This window comes from Chrysemys picta, unplaced genomic scaffold (assembly GCF_011386835.1).
Source record: "Chrysemys picta bellii isolate R12L10 unplaced genomic scaffold, ASM1138683v2 scaf1, whole genome shotgun sequence".
NCBI classification, from domain to species: Eukaryota; Metazoa; Chordata; order Testudines; family Emydidae; genus Chrysemys; species Chrysemys picta.
The window spans coordinates 141,382-153,612 of NW_027052708.1; positions in this window are offsets into that span (position 1 = coordinate 141,382).

The window sequence follows — 12,231 nt, forward strand, 5'->3', positions numbered from 1 at the left end:
CGTCCTTCCCAGCCCCTGCCGGCCCCTACAAACCAACACACGAGAACACACAAGGACAGATGCAAATACAGGTACCTTCTCCTCCAATGAGAACTCCCTCTCAAACTCCCCTCTTAGCCGCCCTGTTTGTTTGCTGCCGCTGCTCGCAGTTGTACCGCTGCCTGGCTGGGCGGCCGCTTTTATGGGCCCCTTGATCAGCCAAGCCCCGCCCCCTACTCAGGGCTCGGCGTCCTTCCCAGCCCCTGCGGGCCCCTACAAACCAACACACGAGAACACACAAGACCAACAAGGACAGATGCAAATACAGGTACCTTCTCCTCCAATGAGAACTCCCTCTCAAACTCCCCTGTTAGCCGCCCTGTTTGTTTGCTGCCGCTGCTCGCAGCTGTACCGCTGCCTGGCTGGGCGGCCGCTTTTATGGGCCCCTTGATCAGCCAAGCCCCGCCCCCTACTCAGGGCTCGGCGTCCTTCCCAGCCCCTGCCGGCCCCTACAAACCAACACACGAGAACACACAAGACCAACAGGGACAGATGCAAATACAGGTACCATTCTCCTCCAATGAGAACTCCCTCTCAAACTCCCCTGTTAGCCGCCCTGTTTGTTTGCTGCCGCTGCTCGCAGCTGTTCCGCTGCCTGGCTGGGCGGCCCCTTTTATGGGCCCCTTGATCAGCGAAGCCCCGCCCCCTACTCAGGGCTCGGCGTCCTTCCCAGCCCCTGCCGGCCCCTACAAACCAACACACGAGAACACAGAAGACCAACAAGGACAGATTCAAATACAGGAACCTTCTCCTCCAATGAGAACTCCCTCTCAAACTCCCCTGTTAGCCGCCCTGTTTGTTTGCTGCCGCTGCTCGCAGCTGTACCGCTGCCTGGCTGGGCGGCCGCTTTTATGGGCCCCTTGATCAGCCAAGCCCCGCCCCCTACTCAAGGCTCGGCGTCCTTCCCAGCCCCTGCCGGCCCCTACAAACCAACACACGAGACCAACAAGGACAGATGCAAATACAGGTACCTTCTCCTCCAATGAGAACTCCCTCTCAAACTCCCCTGTTAGCCGCCCTGTTTGTTTGCTGCCGCTGCTCGCAGCTGTACCGCTGCCTGGCTGGGCGGCCGCTTTTATGGGCCCCTTGATCAGCCAAGCCCCGCCCCCTACTCAGGGCTCGGCGTCCTTCCCAGCCCCTGCCGGCCCCTACAAACCAACACACGAGAACACACAAGACAGATGCAAATACAGGTACTTTCTCCTCCAATGATTACTCCCTCTCAAACTCCCCTGTTAGCCGCCCTGTTTGTTTGCTGCCGCTGCTCGCAGGTTTACCGCTGCCTGGCTGGGCGGCCGCTTTTATGGGCCCCTTGATCAGCCAAGCCCCGCCTTCTACTCAGGGCTCGGCGTCCTTCCCAGCCCCTGCCGGCCCCTACCAACCAACACACGAGACCAACAAGGACAGATGCAAATACAGGTACCTTCTCCTCCAATGAGAACTCCCTCTCAAACTCCCCTGTTAGCCCCCCTGTTTGTTTGCTGCCGCTGATCGCAGCTGTACCGCTGCCTGGCTGGGCGGCCGCTTTTATGGGCCCGTTGATCAGCCAAGCCGCGCCCCCTACTCAGGGCTCGGCGTCCTTCCCAGCCCCTGCCGCCCCCTACAAACCAACACACGAGAACACACAAGGACAGATGCAAATACAAGTAAATTCTCCTCCAATGAGAACTCCCTCTCAAACTCCGCTGTTAGCCGCCCTGTTTGTTTGCTGCCGCTGCTCGCAGCTGTACCGCTGCCTGGCTGGGCGGCCGCTTTTATGGGCCCCTTGATCAGCCAAGCCCCGCCCCCTACTCAGGGCTCGGCGTCCTTCCCAGCCCCTGCCGGCCCCTACAAACCAACACACGAGAACACACAAGGACAGATGCAAATACAGGTACCTTCTCCTCCAATGAGAACTCCCTCTCAAACTCCCCTGTTAGCCGCCCTGTTTGTTTGCTGCCGCTGCTCGCAGTTGTACCGCTGCCTGGCTGGGCGGCCGCTTTTATGGGCCCCTTGATCAGCCAAGCCCCGCCCCCTACTCAGGGCTCGGCGTCCTTCCCAGCCCCTGCGGGCCCCTACAAACCAACACACGAGAACACACAAGACCAACAAGGACAGATGCAAATACAGGTACCTTCTCCTCCAATGAGAACTCCCTCTCAAACTCCCCTGTTAGCCGCCCTGTTTGTTTGCTGCCGCTGCTCGCAGCTGTACCGCTGCCTGGCTGGGCGGCCGCTTTTATGGGCCCCTTGATCAGCCAAGCCCCGCCCCCTACTCAGGGCTCGGCGTCCTTCCCAGCCCCTGCCGGCCCCTACAAACCAACACACGAGAACACACAAGACCAACAGGGACAGATGCAAATACAGGTACCTTCTCCTCCAATGAGAACTCCCTCTCAAACTCCCCTGTTAGCCGCCCTGTTTGTTTGCTGTCGCTGCTCGCAGCTGTTCCGCTGCCTGGCTGGGCGGCCGCTTTTATGGGCCCCTTGATCAGCCAAGCCCCGCCCCCTACTCAGGGCTCGGCGTCCTTCCCAGCCCCTGCCGGCCCCTACAAACCAACACACGCGAACACACAAGACCAACAAGGACAGATGCAAATACAGGTACCTTCTCCTCCCATGAGAACTCCCTCTCAAACTCCCCTGTTAGCCGCCCTGTTTGTTTGCTGCCGCTGCTCGCAGCTGTACCGCTGCCTGGCTGGGCGGCCGCTTTTATGGGCCCCTTGATCAGCCAAGCCCCGCCCCCTACTCAGGGCTCGGCGTCCTTCCCAGCCCCTGCCGGCCCCTACAAACCAACACACGAGACCAACAAGGACAGATGCAAATACAGGTACCTTCTCCTCCAATGAGAACTCCCTCTCAAACTCCCCTGTTAGCCGCCCTGTTTGTTTGCTGCCGCTGCTCGCAGCTGTACCGCTGCCTGGCTGGGCGGCCGCTTTTATGGGCCCCTTGATCAGCCAAGCCCCGCCCCCTACTCAGGGCTCGGCATCCTTCCCAGCCCCTGCCGGCCCCTACAAACCAACACACGAGACCAACAAGGACAGATGCAAATACAGGTACCCTCTCCTCCAATGAGTACTCCCTCTCAAACTCCCCTGTTAGCCGCCCTGTTTGTTTGCTGCCGCTGCTCGCAGCTGTACCGCTGCCTGGCTGGGCGGCCGCTTTTATGGGCCCCTTGATCAGACAAGCCCCGCCCCCTACTCAGGGCTCGGCGTCCTTCCCAGCACGCAGCCCCTGCCGGCCCCTACAAACAAACACACGACAACACACAGGCAGCGGTACAGCCGCGAGCAGCGGCAGCAAACAGGGGAGTTTGAGAGGGAGTTTGCAGGGGGAGGTAAGCGGGGAGGCAGGAGGGCGCGGTGTGTTCTGTACTCCATTCCCCCAGGTGCTGTGAGCAGGGACCGCAGCAGCCATGAGCCAAGCAGCAGCAGCAGACAGAATGCGGATGGCGACATGTGCGAACTGTGGTATGTATATAGTCCTAGCAGGAGACCTGGAACTAAGGTATGTGTGTATGAAGTGTCGCCTGATAATGTTACTGGAGGAAAAGATTAAGGGGCTGCAGATGCAGGTAGATACCCTGGTGGAGTTTAGGCGGGGGTTTGAGCAGCTGATGCAGGAAAGGCAAGGGGGGGCTGAAGGAGAATGCCCCGTGGCGGAGGTAGAGGCAGAGGCGGAGGACGGTGAGAGGGGAATGGAGGGGGGGAGAACATGGGAGGTGGAAGCATGTGACTGTGAGAAGTAGGCCAAGGAAAAGAAGGGCCAGTGAGGGGGGAATAGAACTCAGGAATAGGTTCGAGTGTTTGGATAGCGAGGTGGAGGGGCAGCGGGTGGTGACTGAAGGTGGGAGGGTGAGGAAGAAGAGAAGAGCAGCTAGTCCAGGAGAGAGAGGGGAGGAGTTGATGGAGACAGCACCAATTCTGGGCCCCGGGAGGATTCAGGAAGGCATAAGGGGGAGCATAAGGGAAGATAGGAACAGGCACAGGTCAGGACTAGAGGGATCGGAGACTAGATTACTAGATCGCACTGTTGCCAGGCAACGGCAGGTGTATGTGATTGGTGACTCTTTACTGAGGAGATTGGACAGGCCTGTGACCAGGGCGGACCCGGAGAACAGAAGGGTGTGCTGTCTCCCGGGCGCAAAGATACGCGATGTGGACCTGCGGTTGAAAAGGATCCTAAAAGGAGCAGGTAAGAACCCCTTGATAATCCTTCATGTGGGAACAAATGACATGGCTAGGTTCTCGTTAGAGAGGATCAAGGGAGATTATGCCAGGCTGGGGAAGACGCTCAAGGAGATAGAGGCTCAGATTATCTTTAGTGGGATTCTGCCCATTCCGAGGGAAGGGCAGCAAAGGGCTGATAGGATTGTGAGAATAAATAGTTGGCTAAGGGAGTGGTGCTATAAGGAGGGCTTTGGGATGTATGGCCACTGGGAGGCTTTCGGGGACAGACACCTGTTCTCGCGGGATGGGCTTCACCTGAGTAGGGAAGGAAATAGACTTCTGGGAGGGAGGCTGGCTCATCTAATCAAGAGAGCTTTAAACTAGGAAGTTTGGGGAGACGGTTGGGAGATGCACAGTTAATCTCCACGCCAGATTCCAGTATGGAAAAGGTGAGTAAAAGGAGAGGAGACATAGCCGGGGAGATGAGATTGGACATAGGAAGGACAGGGGGGACGGACACAAGGAGGCCCGCAACATATAGTGCTGCTAATGGGAGACGGGCTAAACGACATACATTAGGGTGTTTATACACCAATGCCAGAAGCCTAGGTAATAAAATGGAGGAATTGGAGCTCTTGGTCCAGGAACTGAAACCGGATATCGTAGGAATAACGGAAACGTGGTGGAATGGCAGTCAAGACTGGAACACAGATATGGAGGGGTATGCGCTGTTTAGGAAAGACCGGAACAAAGGTAAAGGTCGGGGGGTGGCCTTGTATGTCAATAGTGAAATAAACTGTAAAGAAATAATAGTGGATGGATTAGATAACACAGAGTCTGTCTGGGCAATACTCACACTGGGTAATAGGACTACTAGAGCCTCTCCGGGGATACTGCTTGGAGTGTGCTATAGACCGCCGGGATCGACCCAGGATATGGATAAGGAACTATTTAATGTGTTTAGAAAAGTAATTACTAACAGAAACTGTGTAATTATGGGGGACTTTAACTTCCCGGATATAGATTGGGGAACAAACGCTAGTAGCAATAACAGGGCTCAGATGTTCCTAGAAGTGCTTGCTGATCAATTCCTCCATCAACTGGTAACTGAACCGACGAGGGGGGAGGCCATTTTAGATTTGATTCTGGCAAGTAGTGAGGACCTTGTTGAGGAAGTGGTAGTAGGGGACAATTTGGGCTCCAGTGATCAATGAGCTAATTCGGTTTAAAATACATGGAAGGAGTAACAGAATTAAATCAAAGACTAGGGTTTATAATTTTAAAAAGGCCAATTTTAACAAACTAAGGGGACTGGTAAGGGAAGTGGACTGGGCAAACGTATTAATGGATTTAAAAGCAGAAGAAGCCTGGGATTACTTTAAGTTAAAGATGCATGAGCTGTCGGAGGCCTGTATTCCAAAAAAGGGAAAAAGATTACTAAGCAAGAGATTTAGACCGAGCTGGATGAGCGACCAACTCAAAGGGGCGATTAGGAAAAAACAGAAAGCGTATAAAGAGTGGAAGAGGGGAGGGATCAGTAAGGAAATGTACCTAAGTGAAGTCAGAGAATGTAGAGATAGAGTGAGAAAGGCCAAAGGCCGTGTAGAGTTGGACCTAGCGAGGGGAATTAAAAGCAATAGTAAGAGGTTTTACAGCCACATAAATAGGAAGAAAGCAAAGAAAGAAGAAGTGGGACCGCTGAAGTCTATTGCCAGAGAGGAGATTAAAGACAATCTAGGCATGGCGCAATATCTTAATGAATATTTTGCATCGGTGTTTAATGAGGCCAATGAAGGTATTAGGGATACTAGCATTACTATAGAGGGGCATTCAGGATGGGGGATTACCGTATCCGAGGTGGAAACAAACCTTGAACGCCTTAATGGAGCTAAGTCGGGAGGACCGGACGATCTACATCCGAGAATATTGAAGGAATTGGCGCGGGAAATAGCAGGCCCGTTAGCGATAATATTTAATGAATCTGTAAACTCGGGGGTGGTCCCGTTAGACTGGAGAATAGCTAATGTGGTTCCTATTTTCAAGAAAGGGAAAAAAAGTGATCCGGGTAACTACAGGCCTGTTAGTCTAACATCTGTAGTGTGCAAGGTGTTAGAGAAAATTCTGAAAGAGAAACTAGTTGAGGACCTGGAGGGTAGTGGCAATTGCGATAAATTACAACATGGTTTTACGAAGGGCAGATCGTGCCAAACGAATCTGATCTCCTTCTTTGAGAAAGTAACGGATTTATTAGATAAGGGAAATGCGGTGGACCTAATATACCTGGATTTCAGTAAAGCGTTTGATACTGTACCCCATGAGGAATTATTGGTTAAACTGAAAAACATGGGGATCGATATGAAAATCCAGAAGTGGATAAGGAATTGGTTACTGGGGAGAATGCAGCGGGTTGTATTAAAGGGTGAACTGTCGGGTTGGAGGGAGGTTACTAGTGGAGTGCCTCAAGGTTCGGTTTTGGGACCCATTTTATTTAATCTATTTATAACTGACCTCGGAACCGATTGCAGGAGTGGGCTGATAAAATTTGCGGATGATACGAAGGTGGGAGGCGTTGTAAATTCGGAGGAGGACAGGGATATCCTGCAGGGAGACTTGAATGAGCTTGTGAATTGGAGTATCAGAAATAAGATGAAATTTAATAGTGAAAAGTGTAAGGTGATGCATTTGGGGCTGACTAATAACAATTTTAGTTACAAGATGGGGACGCATTGGTTAGAAGTAACGGAAGAGGAGAAGGACCTAGGGGTTCTTGTAGACTGCAGGATGACTATGAGTCGACAATGTGACGTGGCGGTGAAAAAAGCCAATGCTGTCTTGGGATGCATTAGGCGAGGTATATCTAGTAGGGATAAGGAGGTCCTGCTTCCGTTGTACAAGGCGCTGGTGAGACCTCATTTGGAGTACTGTGTGCAGTTTTGGTCTCCCATGTTTAAAAAAGATGAACTCAAACTGGAACGGGTGCAGAGAAGGGCCACTAGGATGATCAGAGGAATGGAAAAGCTGTCGTACGAAAGGAGACTAGAGGAGCTTGGGTTGTTTAGTCTGACAAAGCGAAGGCTGAGAGGGGATATGATTGCTATCTTTAAATATATTAGAGGGATTAATACAAGGGAGGGAGAAGAATTATTCCAGCTTAGTACTAACGTGGATACCAGAACGAATGGCTACAAACTGGCCGTGGGGAAGTTCAGACTTGAAATTAGACGAAGGTTTCTGACCGTCAGAGGGGTGAAATATTGGAACAGCCTACCGAGGGAAACGGTGGGGGCGACGGACCTGTCTGGTTTTAAGATAAAGTTAGATAAGTTTATGGAGGGAATGGTTTAATGGTAAAACATAGTAGTCAAGGAAAGCCAAGCAATGGTGGGTAAATAGTATAATGGCTAACGGGGTCGGGCTGAAGACTCTTGCCTATATGCTCGGGGTCTTACTGATCGCCACATTTGGGGTCGGGAAGGAATTTTCCTCCAGGGCAGATTGGCTGAGCCTCTGGAGGTTTTTCGCCTTCCTCCGCAGCATGGGGCAGGGATCTCTAGCAGGAGGGTCTCTGCCGATTGCAATCACTAAAAACAGGATTGGAGACTTCAACAGCAGAGTCCAGGGAAGGGGTAGGGACGGTTTTATGGCCTGCAGCATGCAGGGGGTCAGACCAGATGATCATTCTGGTCCCTTCTCACCTTAAAGTCTATGAGTCTATGAGTCTATTCTGGAAACATATATAGAAAGCAATGTACACCAGCATCCATAGGTACCAACCACCGTGTTAGTTAATATTAGCTCCTGCAAAAGCCGTGTTTAACCTCATGCCAAGATTATGGGAAATAAGTGACTATAACGCAAATGAACTGGGAGGAATTGTGACACACAATGTAGCTTGAGACATATCCACTGTGACTTCCTCAGGACTCCTCTATTCTGGGAAATACTCCCCAGGTACTCTCAGGTAGAACTGGATAATATCAGTGTCAAAAGTTTTATGGTGAATTCACAATACTCTGGATGCAGCGAACGAAATGATTCCAGGATCAGTGTTTCTACAAGGTAGCATACTCCTTATCTGCTCTTGCTCATGCATGTCTGGGGTGTTAAGGTCAAGAAAAATTAGTACAAAAATGATACATGAAATATGGTGTGACAATCAGTTGTTAGATGTTCGGCTGCATGTGTGTGTTCTCCCTGTATGCTGCCCCAGCTCTCCGCAGACAGCCGGCACACAGCAGACCTCGAGCAAACTGCCCAACGACCACAAGATCCGTTAAGGTACGAAGGCACCAGGCCAGGTTTATTGTCAACTAAGCATGGTAATAGCACCTGGCACACTCTATGAGGATACTAAGACATGTATGCCTGTGGCAACAGACAGAGCTCAGTGAATGGCAGGACTTTCCATTTCCCCCCTCAGCTGAACAAAGATACTTCCTCTGAGATACATCTTTATACCCTGATACAAACAAGTTACATACTGCCTCTGACATAGTTTACTGCCCCCTGACATGGCTAGTTATCACCCATCACTTTGTACTTGTTGGTTCAATCAAAACATCTCTATTATATAGTGTCATCCTGACATCTTTTAGGAGGGGTCAGTGTGTTCCCATTATCCTTGGGGAATGTTTTTTGTACCATCCTTGATATCAGGATGCTCTGGTACCACTCTTCTGAAATGTTTTGGTACCACTTAATACCGGGATGTGTTTGCATGAGTACTTTGTGACTAGCACTTCTTAGGAACATGTATTTCTGCACGATCAGCCCTGTTTTTGCAAAATTTTGTGAGCAGATCCTGCTTCATACCAAGCCTCTGATGCAAGGGCTTATGTCTCAGGCTCGCTTCCTAATACAGCTACTATGGATTTAACCAAGGGATTCTGGTAAATTTCCTTGGATAGAGAGTCACAGAAGAAGTCTGCATCCATTACTGATTTTGTACTTTTTAAATTTAAAGTACTACCCTTCTAATTAATTAATGCAAGAGCCACATTCCAGAGGCTGGTTAATCAGGTATTACATGGGTTCGAGGACTTTGCTATCAGCTACATTGATGATATCACTATATTTAGCGACACCAGGGAGGAGCACAAAGCACAGGTAAGGAAGGTATTGAGAAGCCTCAAGGAGGGCCTTGCTATTCGATCCCTGTGCCCCAGCACACTTGTGAGGCCTCTTGCATGTGCCCATTTCAATCCAGTACTTCCCACACCATGGTCTTGTTCTGGTTGACAAGGAGAATAAAGCCATGCTGGGGTTCTGGTCAAGGGCCGCCTCATCAGCAGAAATGGGCCTGAGGTGGGATCCCTTGGCATCCTGCCTCCATCAGTGGAGTGGGGAGGGACAGGCATGGATGGTGCTGGGGGAGGGATACTGTGAGCGGAATGCACTGCTGGTTATTGTTGCTACCAGCCATGGGAAGGGCATAGAGCAGGGTGCTGGCCTGTGGGAGATAGTTGAAGGCAAGCTTGCAGGGTGATGGTGGATGATGATGAAGTGGAGATAGATATCGACTGTGAAGATGATGGTGGCACAGATCAGATTCTGTTGTGCTGGGGGCAAAGGGAGCTGTCAGTCGATGTACTAGGAGAGAGTGTGACAGGGTGACATGCTGCTTTTCAGTGATGCAGACCCTGACCAGAAACCTCGTGTGCACAACTTGAGGACTCGCACCTGACTGATATGTGAATTCCAGACAGCAGGAACAATCCTCACCCTGCTCTTCTGGGATAGGGATGGACAATGGTGGTGGCTGTGAACTGGTCTGCTCCATTTTGGCCTTTCTTGGTTATAGCTACAAAGAGTCCTGTGGCACCTTATAGACTAACAGATGTATTGGAGCATAAGCTTTCGTGGGTGAATACCCGCTTCACCAGCAGCTGGTTATAGCTGTGGCAGCTGCTCACTGGACCGTGCTTCTCTTTGCCGGCATGGGTTCATTTCTTCCCCATCCCACAATTCTGAGATGGGTTTAATATCAATGGTATCCAAGGGAAAGAGTCAGGTCAACATTATCTAAAAATCCAACCAACTTTGTGTCTAGTGCCCAGATCCTGAAAAGTATCCAGTCCCCTAACTCCCACTGGCTTCCTAAATACCTCTAAGGATCTGGGCCTGGGGCCCTAACACAGCAGTGTCTCCCTGAGTGATGGCAACACCAGTGTCTCTCTCAAACCCCACCCACCTTCAGCTCACCTAACGGGGAAGAGGAAGCCCAGCTCAGTACATTATGTGTCATTCTTTAGCTGCGCAGCAAGCAGGTGCTTGGGGTGGCCAAGGGGAAAGGGCGGCACGTCCAGCTCTTTGGCGGCGGGTCCCTCGTTCCCTCTTGGAGGGAAGGACCTGCCGCCAAAGTGCCGCCGAAGAAGAAAGCGGCGCGGTGGGGCTGACGCCAAAGTGCCACCGATCATGTTGGTGGCTTCCCCTGCCCCTCCCCCCCTGCCGCTTGGGGCGGCAAAAACCCTGGAGCCGGCCCTGGCACCAAGATGTGGATTCCAAATCTATGGCCCAGGGTCTTGAAATAGACAACTGCTTAGGATATAAGACACCACATTTGAATGTGTAGGTGGTGCTGGTATCCCTGGAAGCATCAGGGATATCTTAAATACCTCAGCGCAGTTTACATACTGGTATATTGACATCACTCTGAGCATCAAGTTGCATATTCACATAAACTGCAAGTGTGTTTGCTTGGGGACACAAAAGAATTTATTTACTGCACTGATTGAGAGAATTTTTCCATCCCGCAAATGGGAAATTTACATTATAGCAACAATTCCCCCAATTGTATTTGAGCATTTTGAGCTTGTATGTTAAAAGAGACATTGTCAACTTGTAATTTGTGTTTGCAGCCTTGTTGTTGCCATGTTGCTCCCAGGATATGAGAGAGGGAAAGTAGATGAAGTCATATATTTTAATGGACCAACTTCTGTTGATGGATGGTACAAGCTTTCGAGCCAATGAGTCAAGGGAAAGAAAAAAATCAGAGTGTCTAATCTAAATACAAGTTGGGACTATTATTATTAAGCATAAAGGTAATGCATGTCTTAGGAGGCCACTTGAAATGAAGTGGGCAATAAAGGTTAGACTGTTATGTAAAAGGAGCTTGAAGTAGGCCATTAAGAGTTAGCAGGCAGGTGCTGTTACAAATTGTTGCAACAAGCCATGAAATTAACATCCCCTATTAAATCTGTAGTCTTTAGCTTCTAGCAGCATTAAAAGGTGTTATGCAGGTTTCCTTTGAGAACGAGTTTTGAAAGATCAGATATTAAGTGATTACTTTGTGAAAAGTGTTCGCCTAGAGGTGATATGGTGGATTTGTCTATGATACTCCTGGGGGTATTCTGTGCCAGAAAATTAAAAATTCTGCGCACAGTATTTTATAATTCTGCATATATGGGTGTGAACCTGGAGGGCTTTTAGGTGTGGATGGGAGAAGTACAGAATAGTTTATTTGGGGGGGAGGATTGTTACAGAGTTGGGGAGCCTTCCCCCATGCAGACCCTGACTGACCCTGAGCCTCTCCCATTCAGTCAGCCACATCTGCCCCTGTCCATATGTGTCCCTGCACCTCCGTCCCCCCATTACTTGTTGAAAGAGTTACTTGGGGAAATATTTGATAGTTTCTTTAAGTTCCTGTGTGAATTATGGTGTGGGGTCTTTTTCTAGTTCTTTATAGTAGATGGTGTCAGAGACTTGTCTGTTGATCTCGTTGACGCAGTTATCATGATTAGGGACTACAATAGTGCCCCCTTGTCTACTGGTTTGATCATGATATGGTGGTTGGATTTCACGGACTATCCCATGGGGGTGGCCAAACTGTGGCTTGTGAGTCACATGTGGTTCTTTTACTGTTACAGTGCAGCTTGCAGAGCCCCCCCATGGCGCCCCTTCCCCCATTCTCCACCTACCAGACTAGGTGCGGGGGGAGCTCGGGACCTCTGCCTTGCCACGGGGGTGGGGGGGTGTCTCGGGGCTTCAGCAGGAGTGGGGCTGAAACACTGGCCCCCGGCAGGCACCTCCTGTGGGGTTGAAGACTGT